The sequence below is a fragment of the Lagopus muta genome, chromosome 5 (genome assembly GCF_023343835.1).
Source record: "Lagopus muta isolate bLagMut1 chromosome 5, bLagMut1 primary, whole genome shotgun sequence".
In the NCBI taxonomy this organism is placed as follows: Eukaryota; Metazoa; Chordata; class Aves; order Galliformes; family Phasianidae; genus Lagopus; species Lagopus muta.
In genome coordinates this window covers 15,256,625-15,283,759 of record NC_064437.1, presented here as the reverse complement: position 1 = coordinate 15,283,759, position 27,135 = coordinate 15,256,625, and the positions used below count along the sequence as shown (strand labels likewise).

Sequence of the window (27,135 nt, the reverse complement as noted above, 5' to 3'; positions counted from 1 at the left end):
ACTTCTGAGCCGACGTAAACGCCTTGCAAAAATAAATATTTAGAAATTATCCCAATATTATGATTTTTAATTTTCAACTTTATTAGCTCCTTTCAAGTGTTAAATCCTGACCGCTTTATTTACGCCTCCAGTCCTCTGTTTGATTCTCTGCAAGTCAATATTCGCTGTGTTCCATCATCAAACACAAAGCTGGTAATCAGCTCTATCACTGGGAGCCAACTGCTGCCTTTTAGCAAACACACCGCCCCACAGAAAGCCCATTTCGGGAAGCGAGGGGCGAGGGAAGCGTTTGTACCAGGGCTGAGCGAACCTTCCTGCAGTAATTAGGAGCACCAGCCCGACATGACTCGCAGCACTCCGTGGCTTGGAACGCGTCAGATCTCTTACAGCATTAATTAAAAAGAATTTATGTTTTTTTAATAAAATGCTTCGTGTTTTAGCCCCTTTCTTCCTCCCACCGAACGTGATATGGGGCTGAAGGGAATTCAGGTTAATGTGTTGACACACTTAACAATGCGGGGTCATGTTGCACAACACGCCTGGCTGCCTCGACTCGGCGCAGCCCCTGACAGGTCCTCATCAACCCCTGCCCTAAAGGCAGAGCCAAGGAGAGGATTTTAATTACCGCTCTGCGCGCGGGTTTGCCAGCATTAAATTGAGACGTAATTAGGCCGCCGCATTTTAATAATTGTCCTAGCTAATTGGGCAGACAAGTTACGCTCCGCAGCGTGGCGTGATTAGATAATCAGTATTTCCAATCGGGCTTCGGATGACGATTCCGCGGGCGGGACGGGACGGCTCCGTCCGGCAGAGCCGAGGCCCCGACATGGCGGAGGAGGCGCCGCGCCCTCCTCGGCCGCCAGGGGGCGCCGCAACCGCGCGGCGGCGGCAGCGCCCGAGCCCAGCGCTCCGCGCCCCGTTCCCGCGCCGCCGCCGCCGGAGTACCGCGCTGCGCCCCTGCGCTGCCCTGCGCTGCGCTGCCCTGCCCGCGGAGCACTGCGCTGCGGCCGCCCGCGAGCTTGGCGCTGAAGCCGCCGTCCCGCGAGCAGCTAACGATATTTGTAATTTCTACTTTTAAAAATGTTTATTTCTTTTGATTTTTCGCTCTCCGCGCTCCGCGCCGCGGGATGCGAAGGGCGAACGGGGAAACGCAGCCGTCGCCTCGCCGTTTTCTCGGGAGAAATCGGGGCGAGCAGTGAGAGGAGCTCCCGAGCCCGGCCCACCGTGCCGTCCCGCCGCCGCCCGCAGGTAAAGCGGCTCCGGGGCGGACGGGAACCCCCGGGCGGTGGAGGCCCCGCGGGGCCTGGGACAGGGTGCCGGGAGCGGGCGGTGCGGCGGGGCAGCGTGAGCCTGAATCGCTGATGGCAGAAAGTTGAAACGCGGGCCTTTCACTGGGCGCTTCAAGCAGATGATGCGAAAACGCTTCTTTAATCGTTACCGTTATTTTTAATCTATTGAAGGAAGAACAGCCTTGTGGTTTAAGAGTGTGTATGATCGCACTGACAGCGAAATACAGATGCTCCAGCTGAAATCCGCATCGATGCTTCTCGCTGGAGCCTCGGGACGTCTGTGCTGTAAGGCTCTGGCCGTTTGCTCTGGCGTACCGACACGTTGACTCCGGTCCGCGTCACGAAGCAGCTTCAGCCGCCGCAACGCCGCGCGTGTAGGTACGGACTTGCGGAGGTGCTCCGACCGAGCGCGGCGCTCCCGAGCGGCAGCGCAGGGTACGGGGCTGCTCTGAGCGGGCGGCAGCCAGGAGGGAAGCGCAGAGGCGTCGTGACCCATCCGTGTGCGGGGCGAACTACGTGAATTACACGGTGGCAGATGCGGAGGACTGATCTGCCAGCGCGCAGTTCGCGCTGCTTCGAAGGTGGGAGGGGGGTTGAGGGGTAGGTGGCTGCAGGCGCCGGGAGAAGCCCCCCTCTTCGTTTCTTATCATCTCTGGCCACGATGGGCTCCTGCCCGCCGGGTGACTCCCCCGAGACTCCGGGCAACTGTCCGCCGGTACCCGCCCCTTCCTGAGCAGCCCCGGCTCCATCCCGTGACCCCCCGGGAGGCTGCCCGCAGCTCTGGACCGGCTGCGGTGCTCAGAGGCACCCAGCTCCGGGCTGCAGTGAGGCGGATCCTATCGGCGAAGCCGAACCATTCTCTCTGTGCCCGCCCTGGTGGTTCCGTCTGTGCTCTGCCCAGTCCCTTCGCAGTATGATCTCCAGCGGCTGGGATGGAAGAGCCGCGCAGAACAGAGCAGTCCCTGCCCTGATCCCGCACCCCACCGGGAGCACGGGGGGACGCCGCGTGTGTGCAGCGCTGCGCCGGGCGAGGGCTCTGAGGGCCCAGGGCAGCGGCGCGGACATCTAAGGACACTGTTGCTGTTAATTAGCCAAATACAATCCGCAAGCGGCAGTGCTTAGCGGACCTCGCAGGGACGTTTTCCTGCCTGGGGAGAGAGCTGCGGATCTGCTTCGGGGACGCCTAGAAGTGGCCGGTGCGGAGCTGTGGGGATGCTGATTTCGGGGTGGGGGGCAGGAAGGCCGCCGGGGCTGTGACACTGGGATGTCCCACCGCGACTCCCGCATTGCCCCGGCTGCGATGGGTTCCGGGGGCAGAGGGAGAGCGGTCCCCCCGCCTTGGGGCCCGGTGAGATTAGAAATTCCCTTTTAATGTCCATGTCGGTGCGATCGTATTGATGGGTTAAAGCACAGAAAGTGCAGTTTCCTTCCCGGCTCTCACCCTCCCACCTCCTGCTCAGGCCCAGGCCACGTTTGTCACAGTTAAACTGAACTGAGTCTTCCTGCTTTTGCAGCACCCCGCCCCTCCCCCCGTGACAGTGCTGTTGGGCCCGCTGGGATGGACAAGTGTAGTTGAAGAAATTAATGTACTTCGTAAGTAATATAATTTTTTTTTCTTCTGGGTACCAATTTGATAGTGCCTTTTTCTCCTTATTCCTAATGAATTTAATGACGATGAGTGGGGGGAAAAAAAAAAAAAAAAAAAAAAAAAAAAAAGCGCAAAAAAGTAAGTGGTTGGAGCTATAAAATATGCTGTATTTATTTACAAGCACTTTACCGGCGCGGTGGCTGTAAGGTGGAAGCCGCCCTCGCAGAGCACGGAGCTGCAGGGCAGCGCCCACATCCCGCTGGGTTCGTTCCAGCTCCATCCCGCAGCGCCGCCCGCTCCGTGTGGTGCCGCAGAACTGCCCTCGCTCCGCTTTGCCCCTTCGCAGCCGCGTTGGAGAACGGAGGCGAAGAACGCACGCGACACACTGAAAGTCCCGCGGATTGGTGACCCTGGAAGTCACTTCCCGTCTCGGGACACCGGGCGAGGTGTCTCTCGCAGCGCCTGGATCCGCGTAGCTAATTGAGGCCCGGCTGCGTCTTCCCTCTGAGGAGGGATAATAAGCGGGTCTGGAAAAACCGCTGACAAATACGGGAGAGGGAGAAGTGACAGCCGGGGTGCGGCAATCGCCGAACGGCGGAACGGTCACGCTCCTTCCGCCGGGAGCGGAGTGAGGGTTCGTTGCAGTGCGGTGCCCCGGAGCTCAACGTCCCGTCGGTGCGGGGGGAGCGGCGCGCCGCTCCGGGTTGGTGCCGCTCCGCGCTCGCGCGGGGCCCCGCGGCTGCAGCGCGTTTAACTTCTCGCCGGGCCCTTTCATTGGGGCATCGCATTTGCACCTCGCTATTAGGAGAAGTAATAACACTCGCAGTCAGGGGCAAATCCTGTTAATGAACAAATTAAAGTTCAAACCGTTATTCAAGTTCACAGCCCAGAGCGCTGCTCCTTTAATAAGAGAGATACACGTTACTTTCTCTACGACTCCCCCCAGCCCCCCTCCTCTTTATTACTTTTTAAGCTTTTCATAAGTGCTGAAGGGGTATAGGGGCAGCTCCCGGCCCCTAAAGGACCCGCGGAGCGGGGGGGGGGGCCTAATCCGCCCTTCCTTTGGCGGTTGGTGTAGGACGCATAAAGGCGCGGTGCCGCCGGCTGTGCCGATGGTTCTGCGGGGGGGCCCATCCTGCACCCACGGCTGCGGCCATCGCCCCGTGCGCGGCAGCGGCGGAGCGGTGCGCTGTGCGTGTACGAGCGGAGGAGATCACACTCCCCATTATCCACCTCCCGGCGAGTGTTTGATTTGTGACATCAAAAGCTTATCAAGGCGAGCTCCAAAAAAAAAAAAAGCACCCCTACAAGGAGGGGGAGAGAGCGTTCGGGTTTGGGCGACCGTGGGGGGAACAGTCGAGAGAGGAGGGCTCAGCACTGTGCTTCTCGGGACGGGGCTGCTGCGTAATTCCCCGGGCAGCGCTGCGGGGCCGGGACCGGGACCGGGCTGCGGGGAGGCCCCGGTTGCTCGCAGTCATCCGCACCGAAGTGGCTTGATATAATCACCATGACAACTGCCATCTATGGGCATACAAATAACGGAGATGGAGTAGAGCGAAGATTAGCATGCCATGAAAAGTACAATAAGTTTCTTATTTAGCATTTAGATAACTGTCTTTCCTTCGGAGCGGGCTTCAAAGTTGAACCCAGTTTAGACCAAGAGGATTAATTCTCTCTCCCGCATGCTTCATTGAATCTCTCATTACCAAACTTTGTCTGTATTGATGTAAGATGTGATTGAAGATTAGAGCATTTAGCAGATCTCGCCTTTCTGCGGGGCTCGGGGCCCTTTCAGGCGCGGCCCAGTGGTCAATCCCCCCCCTTTTATCCGGTGTCTGCTTCATTTAAACTTAATCAACTCCCTCAATGAACTGGAACGGGGAAGCGTCCCCGCGGCAGGAATGCTGCGCTTTCCTTAGATCGCCCTTCGCTCCCCTTCCCGATCCGCTGCAGTTAAAGCCCAAATCGCTCTCTGATGAACTTAATCAATATGATAATGACAATCGGGGCCGAGCGGCTTTGCTGAGGCTCGGGGTGGAAAAGGCGGCGGCGCCCATTGCCCCAAACCGACCTCAGCTCGGCTCCCTCTGTGCGCGCTGCTCCCACCTCCCTTCCCCCCCTCATTCCCTCCGCCCTCGCGGGGTCACGCAGCGCGTTGCGGGGCTGTTACCGGCGCGGGAGTCCCCGGCCCCGGCGCTGCCCCCACCGCCCCGTCCCGCGGTGCGCAGGGCATCCATCAGCGCTGGCGGGCGCGTGCGGAGCGCTCCTGCGTAAATCTGCAGCCCCTGTCCCGGCTCCGTCGGAGCTGGCGTCTGTATATCATTTTTATACTGCTACCAGTAGAGCAATTTCAAAAGTATTTGCAAGGAAAATGGATGTCCCCATCTGTTCCCGAACTCATAAATGTGCCACTTTCGGAAGGTTTTCACCGGTAATCATATCTTTAATGATGAACAAACTTGTGATATATACCTTTCCATAAAATGGGGTTTTCTTCGCTTCCCCGTGATTGGCCGCGATAAATGGCTTTTCCATATGGTGGGGAGATAAAACATGAGATTACCGGGGCTCGTCGGCTGGGTCGTAAACAAAAGAAACAATTCACTCCGAACGCTCCTTAAAGAGAACCAACCGCAGAACTAAGTTCTATTAACAGGGGAGAACGGCCGCCCCCGTGCCGAAGCCGGGTACCTCGCACCGCGCTGCGCGGCCGCACGCATTAACGCCCGACTAAGCTCTAATTGTTGCCATCGTTTTGTCTTTGTCTCCGTTCTCCAGCCCAAGCCTGGATCCCGGTGCCCGTACCCGAGCGCATTGCAGCGGGCCTCCCGGCTCTGGGTTTGGGAGCAGCCCGAAGAGGAGACGCCCTTAGGACCGATTGTAGACGTCCATCACAAACCGCGCCCGGGCGGGCGGGGAGGTTCCTGAGGGCACAGCGCGATTCGGCCGGGAGCGGCACGGGGTGACGGCCGAGAGCCCTGGGAACCCCGACGGGGCGGGCAGCCCTCGGCTTCACCGCTGCCCCTCCGGTGCTGAGCCCGCGGCTCCGAGTGGGCAGCGAGCGAACGGACAAACGAATGTGTCCTTGGGCCAGAGGGGACTTGACACCGGCCGCCTGTTCTCCTGCCTCTCACGGCCCCGCAACTTCCCAGCTCCCAGTGCATTGAGCCACATCGTTTTGATCCCTGGCAATAAATTCAGGGCCTTCGGCAATTAACTCAAGCTCTTCAGCAAACTGGCACTCCGTGTAGGGAAGGTTGTTACTCCTAAGCGGGACATCTAGAACCTAAAAGAGCAGTTTGAGAAAAATGCGTCCCGCAGGCAGGCCGCTCATTTCGGGAATTTCGAGAGTGGCAGTTTGGCCCCTGCCCGGGTACTTCGCTCTGGCAGCCAACCGCAGACCTCCAGCTCCGTCACACACAGCGTGGCTCGGTGCTGCCCGGCGTGCGTTTGTGAGCCCCCGAGCCGCGCTGTCCCGCCCAGGTGCCAGCCGGGGTCCCCGCTCTGCCGACCCCCTGGACTGGGAACGGTTCCCAGCCGAGCGGCCGTCCGTGGGCAGCGGGACGTTGCCCGTCCTGTGGGTGCCTGGCCTGTGGGTCCCAGGGCCTGGCACAGCCTGGGGGCGGCTGCCGTGGCTCTGCACGCTGGTGGGAGGGCGTGGGGATGCGTGTCAGCGCAGCTAAAGGCACCGCGTCTGTTGGTCGCTCTCGGCCGTGTCTTATTTACTTTTTTCTTCTCAACGCTTGCCTCTGTGTGTGTGAGGTCAGTGCAGTGCGTGGCATCCCGCAGCAGGACGGGAGGCTTCCCTTCCTCGGACGCAGCCCCCGGCCGCCGTCTCAGCCCCATGTTAGGGGTTCCTCGGGCGCTGCGGGGCCGGAGATGGACCTGTACAGCCCGCGGGACCCGACCAGGACACTCCCGGCTCAACCCCGCCGCCTTCACCGCGACACCGGGCCCCAGATCTCCCCGAATGAGCGGCTCGGTCCCCTCCGATGCCCCTGGGCGGGTTTGTCTCTGTCCCCGCGCCCCGCCCGGGCTCTAGCGTGTCATTACCCAAATCCCAGCGAAGCGCCCGGCAGGAGCCGTCAGGCGCAGGCAGCCAGACAGTTTTCTTGTACTTTATTAAAGTGTAATCAAACATCGGTTAAGTGGAAAATAAATATCCAGATCTAATAAGCTGCTCAGTCAGATCGTGTAAATGCAAATTACAAGCTGGTTCCCATCTCCCCGCCAGGGGACCGAACAAGCCACAGCAATTGCTTCATCCACCGCGATTGTAAATCAACTAAAATAATGGCTGGATAATGACCGGTTTGCGGTTTCAAGCAGATTGAATGATAACAAACCGCGTGTGCCGCACCGGCTTTGCATTTAGCACTCATCACGGCGCAGCCCGCACAGCCCGGCCGCCTCATTAGGCTGTTGTCTGCGCTCCGGCGGCAGCCGGCGCAGCGCTGCCAGAGCTCCTGCGAGGGGAGGGCGAGACAATTCAATCGGCCCTCCCCGCGAGGGGGGAACGCGGGTCCGTCGCAGTGAACTGATAGCGAGGCGATGCTGCCCTAACGGGGCGACAGGAAAACACGCGTGGGGATGGGGGGGAGAGAGAGCCGCACACAGACCCCAGCCCCACGGCGGGCTCCCTTTTGCTTTTTAGTGATTTTTTTCCTTTTTTTTTTTCCTATTTTTTTTTTTTTCCTGCTGTTGATTTAGCTGCTAATTGGTGACAGAAATTGTCAGCTAAGTGGCAGATAGCGGCTCCGGTAGCTTCCCCCCAGAAGGTGCGAAAATCCTTTCAAAGCCAAACCGCTGCCTTAAAAAGGGAGAGGGAGAGCTGGGGGGGGGGGGGAGGAGGGCTGCGGGGGGGCTTGAGAAATCTCTCCCAGATATTTATTGCGCGCATTAAAAAGATAAATCGGGAGAAGAGAGAGCGAGGCACGAAGCAGGTAGTACGGAGCCGTCCCGCTTTATTTAGAACATGGATCATCGTGTTTGTTTGTGGAATATGTTTGCTTCCAGGATGTAATTTAACATACTAACACTCAACCTATTTAAACAGAGAGACAGATAAAGGCTTATGGAGATCTCAGGGGGAGCCTCCGGAACCCTGCTTTGACTTCTCCTTTCCTCAGGAGCATAAAATGAACAGTAATTAGGCTTTGATACTCTGGCAAATGAACAGTAATTAGAATCTGCTACCTCCAGTCCTTAACTCCGCTCCTCATAGAATATTCACACCATTATTGAACATTTAGATGAGGCCGCTCCGCTCGCACCGCCGCGCCGCGGCCCGCAGATGGCCCAGGGAAAGCGGAGCGCCGATTCGCCGGAGCCTTTGGGCCCACAGAGGGGATTTTCTGGTTATTAGAACCCTCCTAGATCAGGGCCAATTATAAAGAAAACTGTCAGTCAAGGGAAAATTGCTACATGATTAGTGAAAAGGACAAAATCAGGTGAAAAGTGTGAATCATTCAGGCGGCTTTGATTTGCTAATCAGGGGAAGGAAAAGAACAGGAAAGTCCCCAGCTGTAGCCCCGGTTTACTCTTTTCATTTTATCGTGACCTTCTTAGCAGTTACTGATATAATCTCTAAAAAAAAAAAAAAAAAAAAAAAAAAAAAAAAAAGACGGTGCGGCTGTGATTGTGGGGAAGGCCCGGGGGGGAGGCGAGGCGGAGAGGCGGAGAGACCCCGGCACAGCGCCCGGCCCTCCGTACCGCGAGGGCAGGAGATTCCTAATTACGTTAATAGTTTTTAACAGACTAATTCCCACCGAAAAGCCTTTGTACGAAGACGCCGCCTCCTCCGTAGAGAGCGGCGGTGCAGCAGCGAGGCCGCGCGGGGCGGGCAGGTACGGCTGCGGCGGCTGACGGGCGGCGGAGCTGCTGACAGCTGTGGCAGCTGACGCGGGGGCTCCGCTGCTCCCTTCTCTCGGAGGCGGTGATGGAGCCCAAAACCCTGTCGGTCCCATTAGCCCCGTCTGGGGCGGCGATGGCGGCTGAGAGCCCGGGGTGGGGGGGGGGCGGGCGGTGAGAGTGCGTTTCTCCGTGAGCTCCCCCCGTTCTCGGGACAGGTCCGGGGCGAGGGTCACCGGGCGCTGCCCCCTGGCGCGGGGCCGTGACAAATCGGGCGGCGCGGGGGGGGCGGCCCTGACAGTCACGGGGGGCAATTATCACCGCGTGATGAAGGAGCCTCCGCCAGGATGGATTGCGCCGTTAATTACTGTCCTTTTCCTACAGGCTTCTAATGTGAGGAAAAACACGTGGTGACAAGTGTGGAAAAGAGCAAGCACTAAATTACTGTCAGAAAAATAAACGGCGGAGCGCGGAGCTGCGCGGTGATTTACGGGGGCAATTAGCCACCGCCCCGCCGGGCCGGACCCGCCCGCCTCCATTCCTTCCCCGGCCACAAAACGGGGAGGGCCGCCCCGGCGCCTGGGCACCGTGCGGTGGGTACGGAGCGCTGGGTAAACCTCGGTGCTGCTGTGTCACCCGAGTGGGGTCCTAGGGGGGGATTGTCATTGGAGCGACAGAGCGGAGGGATGTTTGAGGCTCTGGTACAGCCCAGGCCGTGGCAGTGAGCCCTCAGCCACTGATCCGTGGGGTCTCCGGAGGGACCACTGGGACCACTGGTGTGGCTGTGCAGATATCTCTTCCTGGTGGCCAGAGCAGAGCGTGGGCTGAGTGCTGTCAGATTACTAATCACCCTGCAGGGACACTGCTTTGCCCCATCTCGCTCTGCTGAGTGCACTGTATGGTAGCTTTGACCCTGACCTGCTGATCCTAATCTCCTTGGTGCCTGTACATTGATTTTCACTTTCTGAGGCTGCACTGTACACCTGGGGCCAAGAACCAGGGTCTGGCTCTGGGGCAGCAGTGGTATTTGACCCGGGTGCTGGCCCTGCCTCTCTGACCAGCACTGCCTGTCCCAGCCAGGGTACTACTCATAGGGCAGGGAACGTGTGGGGACAAAGGGAGGAGCAGCAGGGCCAACCTCTCCAGATGTGGCACTGAGTGGGAATGACAGCCATGTGTGTTTCAGAGGAAAATGAAGAGCCATCACGGTTTGTGTATAAGAAATGGGCATGTGGGGGAAGCAGCAGTGTGTGCTGGGCTCAGCCCTGAGCTGCTGCCTCCCTTTCTAGAAATGCTCTGTGCAGAGCCATGGGTGTGTACCTGTAAGGGGCTCCCTGTGTGTGTACAGCCCTCCTCTGCTCTGGGCTTCTGGACTGCCTCCCACCATCAGCGTGACCAGCATGACCAGCATCTCTCTTGTGTTCTTCTGCTAGTAAAACTGTGGATGTCCTTTAAATAAATACTTAATTGTTCTTCTTTAAATAAATACTTAATTGTTAATCTTGCTTCTTTCTCCTGTTCTGCCTCATTTTGTTACCGAAAGCAAAGTCAGAGTTCTTTGGGTACAAGTGGTGAGGGATGGAGTGAGCCCTCAGCTCCAGGAATATGTGTGTTTCAGGTAAACAGATGTACCTGCAGTAGGTGTGAGAAGTGGAGGCGAGGTCAGTGTCCGTGGCTCTGATGAATGGGACATCGATAGGGAGTGTGGAAGGATCCTACTTCAAAGCACATGCAGCACTGGGGCTGGGAAGGACCTGGGCCTTTTCCCACAGTCCCAGCTGTTGGTGGCCATGGCACTGGGAGTTCTGTGAGGGGCCTGGAGCTGCCCACACATCTCTGTCACCTCTCGATGCGAGGTACTGAAGCCCCAGTGCTGGTGCTTGTTCATCCCCTATGCTTCTGCTCTCAGCAGCCCGGGCCAGCCGCTGCAGGGCTTCTCTGACAACTTGGCTCCCAGGGCACTGGGTTCGTGCACCAGAACCCTACAGCCAGAGCCCAGCTTTGTCCTTGTGGGACCCTCTTTGGGCTATATTTGTTGGGGTGGTATATTGGAAGAGCAGCAGTCCTACCTGGCCTATGACAAGTGGGTGCCACAGCCATTTCCTACAGCTAGGTGCTGGTCAAGCAGCTTTCATTTGGAGTGTGCTTCCAAGACATCATTAATATTGGGCGACTGATGCAGGGCGATGCCTTTTTGATGTATGCCACAGAAACCATAAAGGTGCATTGTGCTGTCATATGCCAAGTCTGCCTGTTGGACTGGGCCCGCAGTGCTGCAATCTGGTCCCATAGTGGCGTTTGGCCAGACCCAGATCCAGGGTGCTGTGAGGAAGATGCAGGTCAGAGTGGTGAAGCCTTCCTGGTCTGGGAGGCTTCCACAAGGGAAGATGGCTCCAGCACACAGGCTGCTGTGCAGCTTTGTCTGGGTTCTGCCACACAGGCAGCTCTCCTGGCTGGCAAAAGCTCCAAGCCCTCAGGTTTACTTCTTCGGAGGTAACCAACAACCCAGCCGTTACGGGAAATATCAAAATGAAATATTTCTGATGGATTTCATAAAGGATGACTTACAGGAGAAGAAATTATTTTGGATGTAAATATATTGTATTTCATTCTTCAATCACACTGTATTTTTACTTATCTGAAAAGATTTAAGATGGCCCAAACTGTTTGGCTGGCATGCTGAAAGCATCCCTGTTTGACAGAAGCTTGAATTGATAACTTTGCTGAGGGAGGGAAGGAAAAAAAAAGAGTTTTATTTAAATCAACTTTAAAGCTTTATTGTAAAGGGCGGCTATCGGGAGCCGAGCAGTGCTGCTGCCCCTCGCTGCAGCTGGGCTGCGGGAGCCGGGCGGTGCTTATTTATTTCCCTCACAGAGGGGAGGAAAATACAGGTCCATGAATCAATCTAGATAATGGGGCAGGCTGAATGTAATAAATAATACAGTAACAACCCTAAACTAATGAGCTGTTGCTAAGGTACATTTCACAGGCTCATCCTCTATATAAAAAGTCACTAATAATCCCTTGGTGTAATCAGATGATAAAGCTTTGCCATAAGGCAACACCTGTGCAATTAAAGCTGCGGATTCTTTTGCACGTTTCATTAATTTCAGGATTTTGTAAAGGCACAGTGACTACACTAATAATCTAGTCTACTTGACTCCATGTCTACTGGAAACAGGGTGTCTAATTAGGTAAAGGTAATTAATTAGAGATAAATGGAGCTAATCAGACTCGGTTAACACTAATTCTCTGAATTAAGACATTTTGGGACACCTACTATTCTGCCGGCTTTGATGTTTCCCAACAAACACAGGCTTGGAAAGGGCTCGGCAGCATTCTGCCTGCTCGGTGCCACCCACCAGCCCAGCCTGCAGCCCATAGGATCCCTAGCAGTGCCTTGCTGTGTCCCTGCCTCCTGCATCCAGGCCTGGGGCTGGCACCCACAGTGTCAGTGGTGATGTTCCGGGCTTCTGCCAGCCTTCTGCTGGCTGCTGTTCTCCCTACAGCTTTCTTCCCTGATGTGGGCACTCTATCAAATGCTATTAAATATTAAATGTTGTCTGATTCAAAACCTGGATTATTTACTGAAAGAACCAGGATTTCACAGGTGCAGTTATAATGCTGTGGAGGTCATGGTCCTATCCTGAGGATGGCTCAGGTGCTTTTCATCTTGCGCAGCCAATGAGCTACACTGAGTTCAGGTGTCAGCTTCTTCAAAGCCAGCAGGGTCAGGGGTGGGGAGACAGAAAGTGGTTGGGACAAGAAGTGGGCAAGGAACAAAACTGCTCAAATATCACTGAGTTTCCATGCACCTCTAGAATTATTAAGGTTGGAAAAGATCACTAAGGTCACCAAGTCAAACTATCAACCCATTCCCACTGTGCCCACTAACTCAAATCCCTCAGTGATACATTTACATGTTTCTTGAACACCTCCAGGGATTGTGGCTTCACCACCATCTCTGTTGTCAGCACTCTGTTAAAGGAGTCCTTTGTTAATTCTTTTTCAATATAACCACTTATTTCTGGTATGAATTCATGCCCAGAAACAATGGCAGGTGTGGTAGAAAGATATTGCAGGTGGTCTGTACCAAAATAACAATATCACCCCCAGCTCTGTGAGCACTCGTTAGCAGTTGGTGATGGGACTGTGCTGGGTGCATGGAGCAAATGTTTTTAGAAGATGTCCCTACATAAAGCAAAGCTACAAAGGAGGATAGCTTTCCATCACCTGTGGCCAATCTGCTAACTCCAGCACAGCTGAGGGAGTGCTCATTGTCAATCACTTGAACAATGGAAGCCTGGGAAGTGCTGCTTTCTCCTGCATCTGAGGAAAGCTGGGTGTTTTTTCAGCTTACATTTCTAAAGCACCTAGGTGGGTGTTGCGCAGTGTGGTACGTAAATAACAAGAGTGAGGCAGGAACAAGTCCTCACAGGGTGAGCTATAGCCTGAGGTAAGTCTCTGCCAGCTGAGCTACACTGCCCTCACCAGAGGAGATGAAACAGAAATGTCTGACTACCTTTATTGCCAGATATTTTCTGGATTGACCTTTCAATAACTTGTTAAACTACAGAAAATATTTCTGTTTTCTGGATGTGAAAGACCTGCTGGGTTGAACCGTTCATAAACGCACCTCTGGATGTTTTTAATCACAGCTTGATGGCTCTGGGCTGTCAGGAACAGGCAGCCATCCTAAATGAGATGGTTTCTGCCCACCCCTGCAGGGCTGTATGAAATAATTCTCATTTCTAAAGACATAGCAAATCCTAGATAGCTGTTGCAAAGAGCTGTCTCTTATGCCAGTGTCACTCCTGCCATCCAGGTACGCGTGGTCCCGGAGCTGGGGCAGATGCGGTGCCCTGCATCCAGAAACATGAGACCTATGGGTGTCCCTCTGGCAGGTACCTTGCTGGGCAGCAACTAGTGCTAATGTTATCTGCTGGGTATTGGAGGTCTGTATGGGATGGAATCTGCTTGGAATGTCTGATTTCGTAACAAAACTCTTTCCTTACCTCCCTATAAAGTAATGCAAAGCACAGCCCAGCATGCAATTTAACTGCACCACAGTAACAAAACACTTAATGCTTTAAAGAGGGAGTTCTAAAATTTAATAGTTTATTTTATTATTTCTCTTTTGGATATAATTAGCTGGGGATGCGCTTCAAACTGTGCTCTCTTTGCCACCGAGATGTGTTTTTATGTTTTACTCTGGGGGAAAGAGAAGGCTGTCAGACCAGGGCCTCTCCCTCGGTGCATATTATTAGAGTCTTTCAGAGCCAAGCAGGCAATTCCACTGTCACTGGTCTTGTTTGGATGGAGGAGTTTTCCTGGGAAGTCCCCAGAGAAGGGTGTCAGGGGCAGACCAGCAGCCAGCATGGCTCAGCACAGCTCCTGGCCTCCTTCCTGCAGTGCCACTTTTGGGTCCCTTGATCTGTAATACGCTGGCTGTGCCAATAACAGGTAGATGCTTAGTTTCTTCATGTCAGAAGTTCATTTATCCTTGGAGAAAATCATAAAATTTTTTCAAGCTCATTATCCAGTGATGAAGACTGATGCAGCCTCTTAGTGATGCTTTTCTCTGAGTTTTCACATGGATTGGACAATTTTTTCAGCTTCTAGTGGGTAAGGAAGCCAAAAATATTGTATACAAGAAAAGGCTCTCTGAATATTCCTTATTCTGTGAATAAAGCTTTCAGAATGGCACATGCAGGTGTTCATTGTGCTGTTCAGAACAACAACTGAGAGGTTCTATAGTTACCTAGAAGTCATTGTAGAATAAGTCAAATGTATTTCTTCAAACTTCATAGTTCAGCATAAGCATATATCAGTGATGTGATAGTGAGATCTCCATCTCCTTGTCTCTTTGTTTGTAATCAATGAATATACAGATGCTATGATTCAGAAATATATAGGAAACTGAGGCTGAACAGGTTATCACACTAAAGAAGAATGGATGGAAAGCATGTCCTGAGCTCACTGAGAAGACTCCAAGAGAAGCAATCTCCAGAAGAGATCCTTCTCCAGGGGTAGCCAGCTCTTAAATGGATCTAGGAGAGGTGCAGCCAGGCTCCATCCCTTCTGGCAGCACAAGAGAATTGTCTTCACCTGTGTTCCCAGGGCTGACTCAGTGCTCACCTCAGGTGGTCAATCAGAGGTTCAGGCCATGATTCAGCAGTTCCCATACACTTTGTTAAGGACAAATTCATCCCAACGGTGCAGTATGATTTCGGCAAATAGTGTTATAATAGCAAAACTGGAGAGCAGGAGTTGATGATTAAATTTAAGTGTGTGTTGTCCACATGAAGCAAGCCATGTGCTTTTTTTCATAAATGTGAATGTTCATCACTGGTGCTCAAGAAAGACAACGTATGCTTGCTAATTATTGTGTTTTTAACTGATAATATACTGTAAATTTTGTATAATACAACTGTGACCTTACAGAGAATAGAAGGGATGACAGTGTACCCGTAATTATAGTATAGTGAAGAAATGCTGTTATTATCCACTATTTTTAGGACCTGTGTGTGCAGTCTCTTAATTTACATAAGCTTTAGACATTCACACATCCTCCTCCTTTGCTTGTGGATAAGTTTTGTTTAAATGAAATATGAAGGCATCATGTTGGCTGAGAGGTGAGGCAGCTGGGAGCTCCATCACTGCAAGCAACGTCTTCGGTGCCAGGTGAAAAAAGGGTGTTTGTTTGAGAAAGAATTGTTAACACAAGATTAGTTAGAAAAGATAATTTATATCCACCAGCATAGCATTCAAATTGTGCCTTGATCATGTGTGATTTGTATTCAGAGCACTCCTGAGTTTGGCCTGGTGTGCTGTAGCCGTGTGCTGTCAGGTTGAGCTACGCAAGGCCTCTTGCTCTGCCCAGGGCTGTGCCTGCCCCAGCTGGGCAGCCCCATGGAGCAGAATGGAAGCTGGCCTGGCTGCAGCCTGGCCCTTTGCCCAGTATGAGCCCTGTGGCTATGAAGGAGCACTGGTCTGGAGGTGGTGTTCTGCCCGGCCAGGTTCTTCCTGCAGCCATCAGAAGTCTGTTTTGCAAAGTGCAAAACAGAGAAACAAAAAGATCTAGAGATGGAAGAAAAGCTTGCTTGTATTCATTACACCAGGGGATGCTCTGAGATCAGATCATCCATCTGAAATTATGACCTCCTGTAACACTGCCCAATACGGTCAGGGGCGGCTGTGTGCCTCTGTTAAGGAACTGCCTGCTGCAGGTGCCCGCAAGCACCTCACTGCTAAGTCTGGGTTTGTCAAGCTGAAAGAAAAGAGGGAGTTTGCTCTTCAGGGTCTGACCCGTTATTTTTCTGCTTTGTTTGACCCATTTTTCTTTTCTTTCATTATACTGATGATATAAAGAGTGTTCTCAGCCATGTTTCAGATTTTCATGAAGGAGGTTGTATGAGGAGAGCCATTCACTTGAACAGCTGTTCAGATCTCCCATACCCTGTGACTTCTTGTTGCAGAAGGGTATGGGTGTATTAGCAGGGACTGGTGCAGCTTCTACCAGGCAACCACTGTCTGTGCTCGAGGGAGGGGATGCTCCTGGGGTCCATTTTATGCCAGACACCTTGGGGAAAATGACAGTTTAATTGATTAAAAACTTCTGTTAGTAAAGACCTTTTCCAAATGCCTGTCATGACAACAGGTGTGAAGGGAAGAACTCCCTGGTCGCTCCGTGTGGCTACTGAAAGAGCTGTGATGGTCACATGCTAACAGGCTGTAAGGCTTACTCCATCATCAGTACATGGGCAATGTGGTGGATGTTTTAATGTGTGTGCAGCTGGACTCAGCAGATATTAAAACCTGGAATGTGCCCAAAGAAGGACAACAGAACTGAGTCTGGAGCACAAGTATGAAGGGGAGCAACTGAGGGAAACAGGATGGTTCAGTCTGGAGAAAAGGAAGTTCAGGGATTTATTTATTTATTTATTTTCTTTATTGCTCTCTACAGGTACCTGAAAGGAGGTGGAAGCAAGGGGAGTGAGGGCCACTCTCTCAGGTAACAGCTATAGGACAAGAAGCAATGGCCTTAAGTTGCAACAGGGGAGCTTCAGGTTGGATATTAGGAAGAATTTCAAAGAGTGGTAATGCACTGGAACAGGCTGTGCAGGGAAATGGTGGAGTCACCATCTCTGGAGGTGTTCAACAAATGTGTAGATGTAGCACAGAGGTATGTTGCTATTGGGTATGGTGGGGGTGGCTTGGTGGTTGAACTTGATGATCTTGGTGGTCTTTCTAACCTCATTGATTCTATGATTCATTTATTTGGAGAGGAACAGACCCAGTGATGTCAGTGGGGCTTTGCTCTATGGAGCAGGGTGTTTGCCAGCCCTTAGCCTCCAGCAACAGTGCCCCACAGGGCTGGGATGGCTGAGCAGAGGCATGGGTGCTGGTGGCAGCTTGTTTTGTGTCCCCTTACTGCAGCCTCTGGTAGTTGACTGCCGAGTGACAATATCTGTGCGAGGCGTTCTTGCTTGCTTTGCTTTATTTGCTTCTGTATATGTAATCACTCCGATCTCCTTCCCTCCAAATTTCTTACAGCTGAGGAAAATGAGCTTGTCTGTCCATAAAGCATCTTGCGGCAGGTTAATGCGGTTGTATATCTGAATAACCCCGTCTACCTTTGCCAGTGCAATCAGTGTGGGTGTGAATTACAGGCAGGGGTGAGCACAACCAGAGTAGGACTGGGATTGATGAGTAGTGTGCAGCTGTATGTGGAGCAGGCAGGGATGGAACATCTGCAGGAGCCTTTTGTTCTTCGTTCTGTAATGCCATCACTGGAGCTGCTGAATTAAGCTGTATTTCCATGATGAGTGGGGATGGCAGGGGTGGCACAGGTGAGTGCCATGTGTGCTGTGCTGGGTGCTACCTGCAGAGCTGCTCTGTGCTGGCATGAGTAGCCTTGCTAAGCCCTGAGGTCTGCAGGACAACCACTTCATTTCTCTAGCTTAGGCATGCCAGGTGTGGATGATACCTGGGATCATCTGGAAATTGTGGGATTTCTCTCCAGGCCACGCTTTGGTGGTGGTATTTCTTTTAATCCAATTCAGTTTTAAATACTGCCATGAAGAATTATAGCTGATTGCATTGAATTACGCTTGGAATCTCCTGGCTGCTTGTTGAAGAAATGATATGAACGCAGCATGGGCCTGACTTTACGTCTGTATTAACAATGTTACAGGCACAGGGCCTCAGTCTGATACATTCCTAATGAGATTTTGAAGTTCACACTATAAAATGTTCTGTCAATTAAGTCAGAAATTCAGAGCAACATATTTACTTCAGCTAACAGTATGTCCTTTCAGTGCAGGGATCTCGATGATTACAGCAATGTTTTCTAGTTCCAGCCTCATCAAAGTCCAATAAAATATTCTCATTGTAATATGCGCTTGTCGGTAACGTGCAAGTTTTTTGACTGCAAAGAACAGCTCTGCAAAAACATATTCAGTGAGGAGGAAGCAGGGTAGCAGATAGCTCTAATACAAAGGCCTGTCTTTCTGTAGTGCCCTGTAGCTGAAATGAAACCAGGCAGGAGCCCTGTTTTACTAGCAGCAGGTTTCCTTGATGCACGCCTGTGCTTCCTGATGCTGCTGACTCCCAGGAAGAAGGCCCTCCAATGTGCTGAGGAAGGGCTGATTGCGGCTGTCACCAATTAACAGGAGATGGGCATGCAGGTGAAAGCAAATCCTGCTTTGCTTTACTGGGTCGTGAAAGTGCAAAGCCAGCCGCAGCTCCTACATCAGCTACACCCATGGAAGCAGCTCCTGCATTACTTGAGGAGCATTGCTTGCTGCTTCTGTGATTCTGTGAAGTCCCAGATCCTTAAAGTCTTTGGGAAGTCATGAACTAGCAGCAGTTAAGGGACTCAGCCTTTTAGCACGCGGAACTCCCCCCTCTCATGATCTGTGTGGCTGGTGAATGGCTCAGCTGTGGAAAGAGCTGGCTCTGCTCCAGATCCCTTCCCTCCCAGCCCAGTCTGGGACTTGTTCTGAGCATGCCAATAGTGCTGGCAATTTTCTCAGGTTTGGGATCAGTGCCTGAAGTAAGAAGAAATGTATAGGTACTGGCTATGAACTTCAGATCAGTTTAAAAGAATTGGGTTTTGTGGGGTTTTCATATGTTTGGGGCTCTGGGAAAAAGGGTAGTTACTTGGGAGTGAAGTCTTTGTGTTGAAATCACAGGAAACTGTGCTTTCTGCTTAGGCATGATCCAGATGTAGTTATGGCACTGCTTTTAAGAAATCATTTGGCTTAATATTATTGCCCACAAATACATTTTTACGCAATTAGTTTGAGATCTGAAGTAACTTGGCTGTTGGTGAGCACTTGTGGTGGAGCTCTCGTTATAAACAAGCCTGGCTTTCTCTGTGGGCTGTTGCACGTGTCCGAGGTATTCATTCAACTCTGCTCTTTCCACACCACTGCCACAGTATGAGCGTAAGTGCTCCACGGAAGTCTGCAGGTAAGCATATGGAGTGTGGGCTAGATGAATGGAAGTGAAATGGGTGAGAACTGGCTGACTGGCAGAGCTCAGAAGGTTGTGATCAGCAGCACAGTCTGGTTGGAGGGCTGTAGCTAGCAGTGTTCCCCCCAGCTCTCAGCAAGTTTGTGATGCTACAAAGCTGGAAGGAGTGGCTGACGCACTGGAAGACATTGCTACCATTCACTGATACGTGGACAGGCTGGAGAATTGTGCAGAGAAGATACACCTGAAGAGGAATAACTGCATGCATCAGTACAGGTCAGGGGCTGATCTGCTGGAGAGAAGCTCTGAAGAAAAGGACCTAGGTGTCCGGTTGGCCATGAGCTACAGTGTGCCCTTGTGGCCAAGAGGTCAATGGCTTCCCTGGGGTGCATTAGGAATTGTGTTGCCAGAATGTTGAGGCAGGTGATCCTCCCCCTGTACTCTGTCCTGGTGAGGTCACATCTAGAGTACTGTGTCCAGTTTTGGGCTCCTCAGTTCAAGAAAGACAGAGAATTGCTGGAGAGTCCAGTGGAGGGCCACAAAGATGATGAGGGTTCTGGAGCATCTCCCATGTGGGAAAGGCTGAGACCTGAGGCTGCTCAGCCTGGAGAAGTATAAGGGGGGGATCTTATTAATGCTTATAAATATCTAATGGGTGTCTAGTGGATGGAGTGAGCTCTCTTCTGTGGTGCCCAGTGACAGGATAAGGAACAACAGGCACAAACTGGAAAATAGGAAGGTCAGTATGAACTTGAAGAAAAACTTCTTTACTTCAGGGATGGCAGAGCACTGGAACAGGCTGCCTGGGGAGGCTGTGGATTCTCCTACTCTGAAGATATTCAAAACCCACCTGGATGTTTTTCTGTTCAATGTCCTATAGACTGTCCGCTCTAGTAGGGGGTTGAACTGGAGGATCTCCAGAGGTTCTTTTCAAGCCCTAAAATTCTGTGAGTCTGTTGTCCTGAGATCTGCCCCTCCCAGGCACTGTGTCCCAGGAATGCCTCAGGACTGGGATGTGCAGAAGAGGATTTGTTTAGTGATGTAAACTAAATAAATGTAAGCTCCTTTACTCATTGTCTTTCCAAAAACTGATTGTCTTAAGTCATCTGGAACGGACACCATTCTCTCCAAGCAGTGTGTCTTGTTTGTTAGACATGTTGAGGCTCAATGACACATTGCTAATGAGAGTGATCTTTTGGCCTCTGTGCTCTTCTCCAGCCCCACGTGTGTGCCTGGCTTTGCCTTTCACACAGCTGGGTGCCCAGGTCTAGCGTGCTGTGCTGTTCCTGTGATTGTTTGGGGAAAAGGGAGGAGTTGTGCTACATTATATTTACCTGAGCCTAGGAACCTGCCAGGTTGATGGTAGAACTGATTGCTTGTGAAACACTTTGACTCAGATTCTTTCAGGCAGTGTGATTCTTGTAGGATCCTTGTACCTGGGTCTCTTTGTCCAGGCGCAATGCTGGCCAGCAGGTCAAACACCAGGCTCCCAGAGCAGGGGAATTGCTGTGCCCTTGCTGACACTTGCTCATGGGCCCTGTGCCCAGGCCATGCTCCATCCTGGTAGGGTCCCCCAGTCCTCCATGTGCTAGGAGGAGGCTTTCTCCTGGATGAGAGGTGCATCCCTCAGTGCCATGGCCCTTACAGCTCCTGCTATCAGAGTGCACTGTTACACTCTGGATGCAAATGCCCTTTTATTTTCACCAGAACTCTGCAAGTGGCACTGACAACAAGAAATGTGCTGTATCTGCAAGGGTAATAAATATTACTGGTTTGAAATTTCTGCGTGCACTGGGCATGGGTTAGGTTTCACTGTATTCCAGGGTAAGATGACAGCAAAGAAGTTCCTTCTGCTTAGCATGAAGTAAACAACAAACATGTAGCACCGGTGTGGCTGTCACTGCACCGTCAGCAGCCCTATCCTGGAGCACTGTGAATCCACATCGCTTTCATTTCACAAACAGGAGTAATGGCAAAGCCACTTCTCTTCTATCAAAAGCTTCTAAAGAGAGTGTTTCATCTCAAGTTTTGTGTAGGCACATCGTACAAATATTTCATCGAATACATCACAAAGTCAGTGCTGCTGCTTGCTTTGCTACTGCATGGGAGCTACCAGTATAGCCACCGTCTGTCAGATAGGTTTTCATCCTGTTTCCCTTCATGTTTTTTATTCTAATATTGCTTTTCTTCTACTTACTCATATTGCAGCTGAAAAGCATTTCTTAGTTCAACAAGAGCTAAATGACGCACAAGTATAGATAGATAACATTGCCCTTTGAAGTCCTGTGCACAAAGGATGAAGGCTCCTGATAGTTGGTGCTCTACTGGAGGTTATCTGCAGTTGTTGAGCCACCAAGGTACAACACAAAGTCTTCCTATTAGGACCTGCAACATCTGCTTAATAGAAAGTGACTGGAAAGTTGCAGGTTCCTCTGCCAGCACTGAGTGACGCTGAATGGCTGACACGTGGCAACTGCCTGTGGTCCCTGCTCTGCCTTGTTTGTGGGAAGGTGCTGGACAAAAACAACTTCCTGGCACCAGTGACAGGACTCAGGATGGAGGAGTGAGGCCACAGAGGGCTGCATGCACAGGAATGTCTGTAGGTGCCAGTGGGGAGAAAGGGGGTGAGGGGAGCACTGCTGCTGGCACCATGGCGGCAGGCCTGGAACAACACCATCTCAATTACATCCAGGCAGCGTCATGCTCCCTTTGCAGCCCATGGAGCTGCCAGGCAGGCTGCCAAGGCAGGCAGCAGTTTGGCAGGTTTTTAAACACTGACTGCGAGAGCGTGTGCTGGGCCATTTGTACCATATGGCACCCGAGAGCTAATCCAGGAGAGGGTGCAGGGTGGTGTGGCAGGCCAGCACCGAAATGCCATTTAGAAGGGAAACATCAGCCCAAGTGGCAGAGGGTAGGCTGGTGTCTGCACGACCAAGTCCAATTCCCTCCTACTGTCCCTTCACTGAGAGTTTAGAAACACTGTTCTGTAAAGCGTACATCTATGCTGTAAGCACATAAATAGATTTCAATGCAGATTTTGTATGTATGTATTGCTCAAAAGGCAGAGCTCTGTGGGAAAAAGCATTTCTGCCTCAGGACTGGGAGGGGATACTGGTGCCTGGTGCAAGCAGCCGCCCTGCCCTGGCCTGTGTGTGGGTGTCAATTAATCTCGGGGGGCACTGGCAGGATGGGAATCCTGAGCTTCCACTGCCCTTGACCATCCTGGCCCTGGGAAGTCAAGCAGATCTGGTCCATGGCCACCTTCCCTTTGAAAGGATGTTTTATCCCACACGGCTCAGTTGTAAGGGCTTTCATTTACAGCGTCGTTATATTAAACAAATGACATCTTCCAATCGTTTGCCCTCTGCTCTTGGGCTCTAATGGATAGCGCTTGTCACAGTTATTGATTTTTCCTCTCTTACAGAAATCTGTTACTTTGGGAATATTGAGTTGTGCTATTATCCAGACAGGTGCCAGCCCTCTGGGTGACAGACAACTGGTTGTTACTGTAAACACTTGATAGCTGGCAAAAAAAGGTACAAAAGTGTCATTTATCCACTAAAATACTATAAATAAAATATAGATTTGGTAGCTCTTTCATGACTAAGCTCATAGAGAAGATGGGATTTGTCATACTAGAACAGGCTGAGTTCTTCCATGTGTGTGCAGCATGGCATGTGCACAGTGATGACACTGTGGTGATGCCAGGTGGCACTGTAGGGGCTGGGCTTGCGCACACAGTGCTGGGGCCTCCTCCCACCCCAACCACAGCTCACCTGGCTTAGTGGCTTCTGCAGCAGCTCACGGTTCAAAAGAAGCTATATCAGCGGTGCTTATTTTACTGGGAGAAGCTGGTTAGTATGCATGTCATTTCTGTGCCTCTACAGCACTTGAACAGCCTGGGCCTTTCCCCATTACACCAGCGGATAGCAGGCTTACACAAGCAAATGCGATCAGCTTCTACATCAGGAGGAAGAGAAATCTGTGGCTGTTGGGGAAAACACTTTCAGGTATTTAGAGCTGTGAACTGATCTGAGGGAGCTGTTGGTTATAATCCTGCAGCTGCCCAGGACTTGCTGTCTGACAACACAGTGCCTCGGTACAGCGATCCCACGCAGCGCTGCAGGGTGGTGCCTGTGCTTGCAGGAGGGCTTGGGAGCAGCAATGCCCTGGGCATGGATGTGTCATTGAAGTGAGACATACAGCGGCTTCAGCCCATCGAGCAAGTGTACCCCTCCTGCCCCAGGCTCTGCCTGCTGCACAGTAGGTCACAAATGAGTTTTGCTCTTAAAAACTCTTCTGATGCTTATTCCTCTATCTCCCCCTCATCTCCTGCACTTGCAGTGCACCCCACTTCTTCCATAGACTCAGCCCCTATCTAAGCAGAATGGGTGGTTTCACCTCTCACTAGAACAGGCTTGGAGCTGTTGCAGATTTCCCAGTGTAATGGGGCAATACAGGTACTTGCAATCACAAAATGTTTGGTTTGGTTAACAAGCACCGCTTTGCAAGCTCTTTCATATGTCGAAGTTGTCACATTATCTTCTTCCTAGCTGGGATGTCTGTCAGAAGCAGCAGCTGGTTTGTCTGGCACTGTTTACTGCTACAAACCCTGCTGCTAATTGTTCGTCCTTTTCTGTTTGTCTTTTCTTAATGCCTCTTCTGCTGTCTCTCTAGGCAGACTTCCCAAGCAGAAAGGTAGCAGTCTGGTTATTTCCCTTTTAACTGGATCTTTCAGTTTCTCACTTTCCTTCTGCAGGCCTATGAAGGGCATCTTCTAGGGAAAGCCTGCTTGCTGTGTTCCCATCACATACTCCGTGCCTAGTCTTGTCCAGGTGCAGTCCCCACTGCCCAGACGCCAGCCCTAGGGGCTCTCCAGCAGTCACACCCCACTTGGTGCAGCTGAGGCCAGGTCCCACCTTGTCCTTAGGTAAAACATGATTTTGTAGTGTCGTACCTGGACATGCTGAGGGACGCCTTTCTTGGGAAAGCTTGTCTGGTGAGGTGGAAGGGAAGATGTGTTCATTGTCATCTGTTAATTATTGCAGAATCATTTAGGTTGGAAGACATCACTAAAGCCACCCAGGCCAACCGTCAACCCATCACCACCATGCCCACTACACCATGTCACCCAGTGCCACATCTACCCTTTTCTTGGAAAGCTACCCAGTGCCCAGAAAATGGATATCTGAAACTGTGGAACAATGTAAATACATATTGGGAAAAAAAAAAAAAAAAAGAAAAAAAGGAAAGAATTTAAAAAGATAGATGCTAAGCCATTCTGGAGAATTAAATCATAAAACTTTAATTGAATTAATAAGTTCAAATCTGTTCCCAGATATAGGCTATTTCACTGAGCTTTAATGTATTTCCCCTTAAGAAGATACTCTGTAATTTATGACTGCTTGTGTAGAGGATACAATAGTTTGCATAAAAAATGGAACTGGAGGCTCTTTGGCTGTGCGGTGGTGCTGGAGCCTCATTTACCATCTCCTTTAAAATGTACATCTCTCTCTGACTCCAAAATCTTTCCTACAGAATTGCAAGTCCAGGCTATGAGCTGGGATTTACACAGTTGTTTCTGGAATTGGTTCTGAAAGCATGTTACAATAAAAACTCAATTGCAGGACTGCAGCTACTTGTCCTGAAGGAAATGAAGGCGCCCTCCATTTCGGGAAAGGTGGCTAACCTGAAGGTAGGAGCCACAGCCTGGAATATTTCATAGGTTCACGTTGCTGTTTGTTGATTCCATATTAAACAGAATAACCGAGCGTGCTGAAGGTAAAGCCCTCGTTTAATTAACCCTCTTGGTGTAGTACCATGTGATTAAATGTGACTGAGCTGCTCCTTGGGGCTTCTGCTACTGAAAATACTAACAATAATCATTTGTTTTGTTTTTATATTTAAACACATTATTGCATAGCTTGGTGCAGGGATAATTACCAGTTTTATCTCCTGTGTTTTTCTAATGTTCATTAATAACAATAAAGGGTTGTAGGTTAAAAACTCATTTAATTGCCTTTATGTTAATGACATTATGAATAGCCTTAGCTACAAGATTCTAATTCTGTCCAGTATCCTGTTTCTCGGTAGAGCCCCAGGAGAGCTGCTCATTTTATCAGCATTACTGATTCAGAGTTTTTCCTTGCAGGTGGGTTTTTGTACATAATCAGAATTAATGCACAACACATTTTGCAAGGAACGGAGTAGAAGCACTCTGAATAAGTAATTAACTGGAGTGCCCAAGGAAAAATGCCTGAGCAAATTTCTTAGCATATTCATAAAACATTAAGAACAGTCACAAACACAGTGGAAACAATTTACTGGTAATATGCTTTCATGCCATTTTCTAACTCTTTTATTTTTTCCCCCCTTTTCTCTTTTCTTTTCAACGAATGGAGAAGAAGAAAAAGAAAAGGAGTTTTCAGTTCTCTCATTAAGGAACACCTGCCCTTGGAACAGCTTACATTCCTTGCCATGTTGGACAAGGACTTATTGGAAGATAAATGGAAGTCAATATGAAGCTTTCTTAAAGTAAACAGAAAAGAGGCTTTTCTCCTCCCTGTACAAATGGCCCCTCTCCACATCGCCTCCTGGGCCCTAAAAGTCACCGATGGAAAGGTTATCTCAGCCACTCCTGCGCCTAGTGATAATTAAAAATAATAGCTCAACTCATATTGCTAATGGAGGGCAGAGTATCTGTAACATGCCAAGGAGGGTGTTGCATGAATTTTTCTGTTGTTTGGATGAGCAAAGCGCTTGGGTCTGTTGTGTACCTACAGGGTGCACTGAGTACGTGTGTTGCTCAGCCATGGGATCCATGTTCCCACCCCTAGAGCCATTTGATTTTCTCATCTCTGACCCAGCAGTGGGAGGGTGAGGAAGGCAATGCTGGAGCATCTAGACCAGGGGCTGAGGGCCATCTGTTTGAGCCAAAGTCCAGACTGATCCTGTGGTGGAGCTTGGCTGAAGGTGGCATTGCCCTTTGGTCACAGGGAGGCAGGAAGGACCAGGATGGCTTTTTCTTTCTGAGGTGACAGCTCTGACGGCTGTGTTGAGCTGCCGGGTGAGCCCACGCTGCTCATTCCTGCTGAAGCCTGGGTATGCCAGGCTGTCTGGAGGCCATCGCTACCCTTCAGTGTGAGCCGTGAGCTGGGGCATAGGGCTTGCCCCACCAGGCCTGCCCTGCTGCCCACTGAGTGCCCCGCCGGCAACAGCTTGTTGGGTGATCTTTCTGACAGGCAGAAAAAGCACAGTTGTTTGCTTATTTTCCTTTAAAAATAGATTTCTAAATATGTGAGCGACAGTTGTGCGTGTCTGGAGCCTGGTGCCCGGGGCAGGCATTAGCACCAGTAACCACAGACATGGCGTGGGCTCATCGGGGCGCTGGCAGTGGCAGTGCTGGAAATACTGATGTGAGAAAGCCATGTAGAAATCCATCAGTTTTCCATTCCCATCACGGGTGGGAGGATGGAGCTGCTGTGCCCACAGAATGTACAGGACCCCAATAGGCTGTGGCACCAGAGGGTGAGGTACCTAAAATTGGGGTGGTGTGGAGGGACTGGTGTGTGATAACAGTGACAAGCTGGAGACATTCTGCTTTACACTGACACTTTTTCAACTTATTTCTCAAACTCTACCTCAGATTTCAAAATGAAGGGTCATTTTTGGATGGCTAAAATGAATGACTTTCAGCAGAAACGTAGGAATGAGCATCCTCTCCCCATAGGAAGTGACCAGGCAAAGATGACACCCCTTTTTTAGGGAGTTTCCCATGGAAAGGTGTTTCACCCAAGCATCACATGCAGTATTTTAGCTCTCTTCAGTCTCCCTCATCCTGTGCTGTGTGTGGCTGTGTTCTGTGCCTGGTGTGGGTCAGAACTTACATCATTATTTGGGAAGAAACATGTACTCTACTACACAATAGAA

The 27,135-nt window shown here is 51.1% G+C and overlaps 1 long non-coding RNA gene across 1 annotated transcript; it reads left to right on the top strand.

Moving 5' to 3' along the window:
• Positions 1-7,736: 7,736 nt before the first annotated feature.
• LOC125693618 (uncharacterized) lies at positions 7,737-10,079 on the top strand. The gene is made up of 3 exons (XR_007377181.1): positions 7,737-7,820; positions 8,624-8,723; positions 9,112-10,079. It is a non-coding gene; the product is annotated as an uncharacterized LOC125693618 (long non-coding RNA).
• Positions 10,080-27,135: the final 17,056 nt, after the last annotated feature.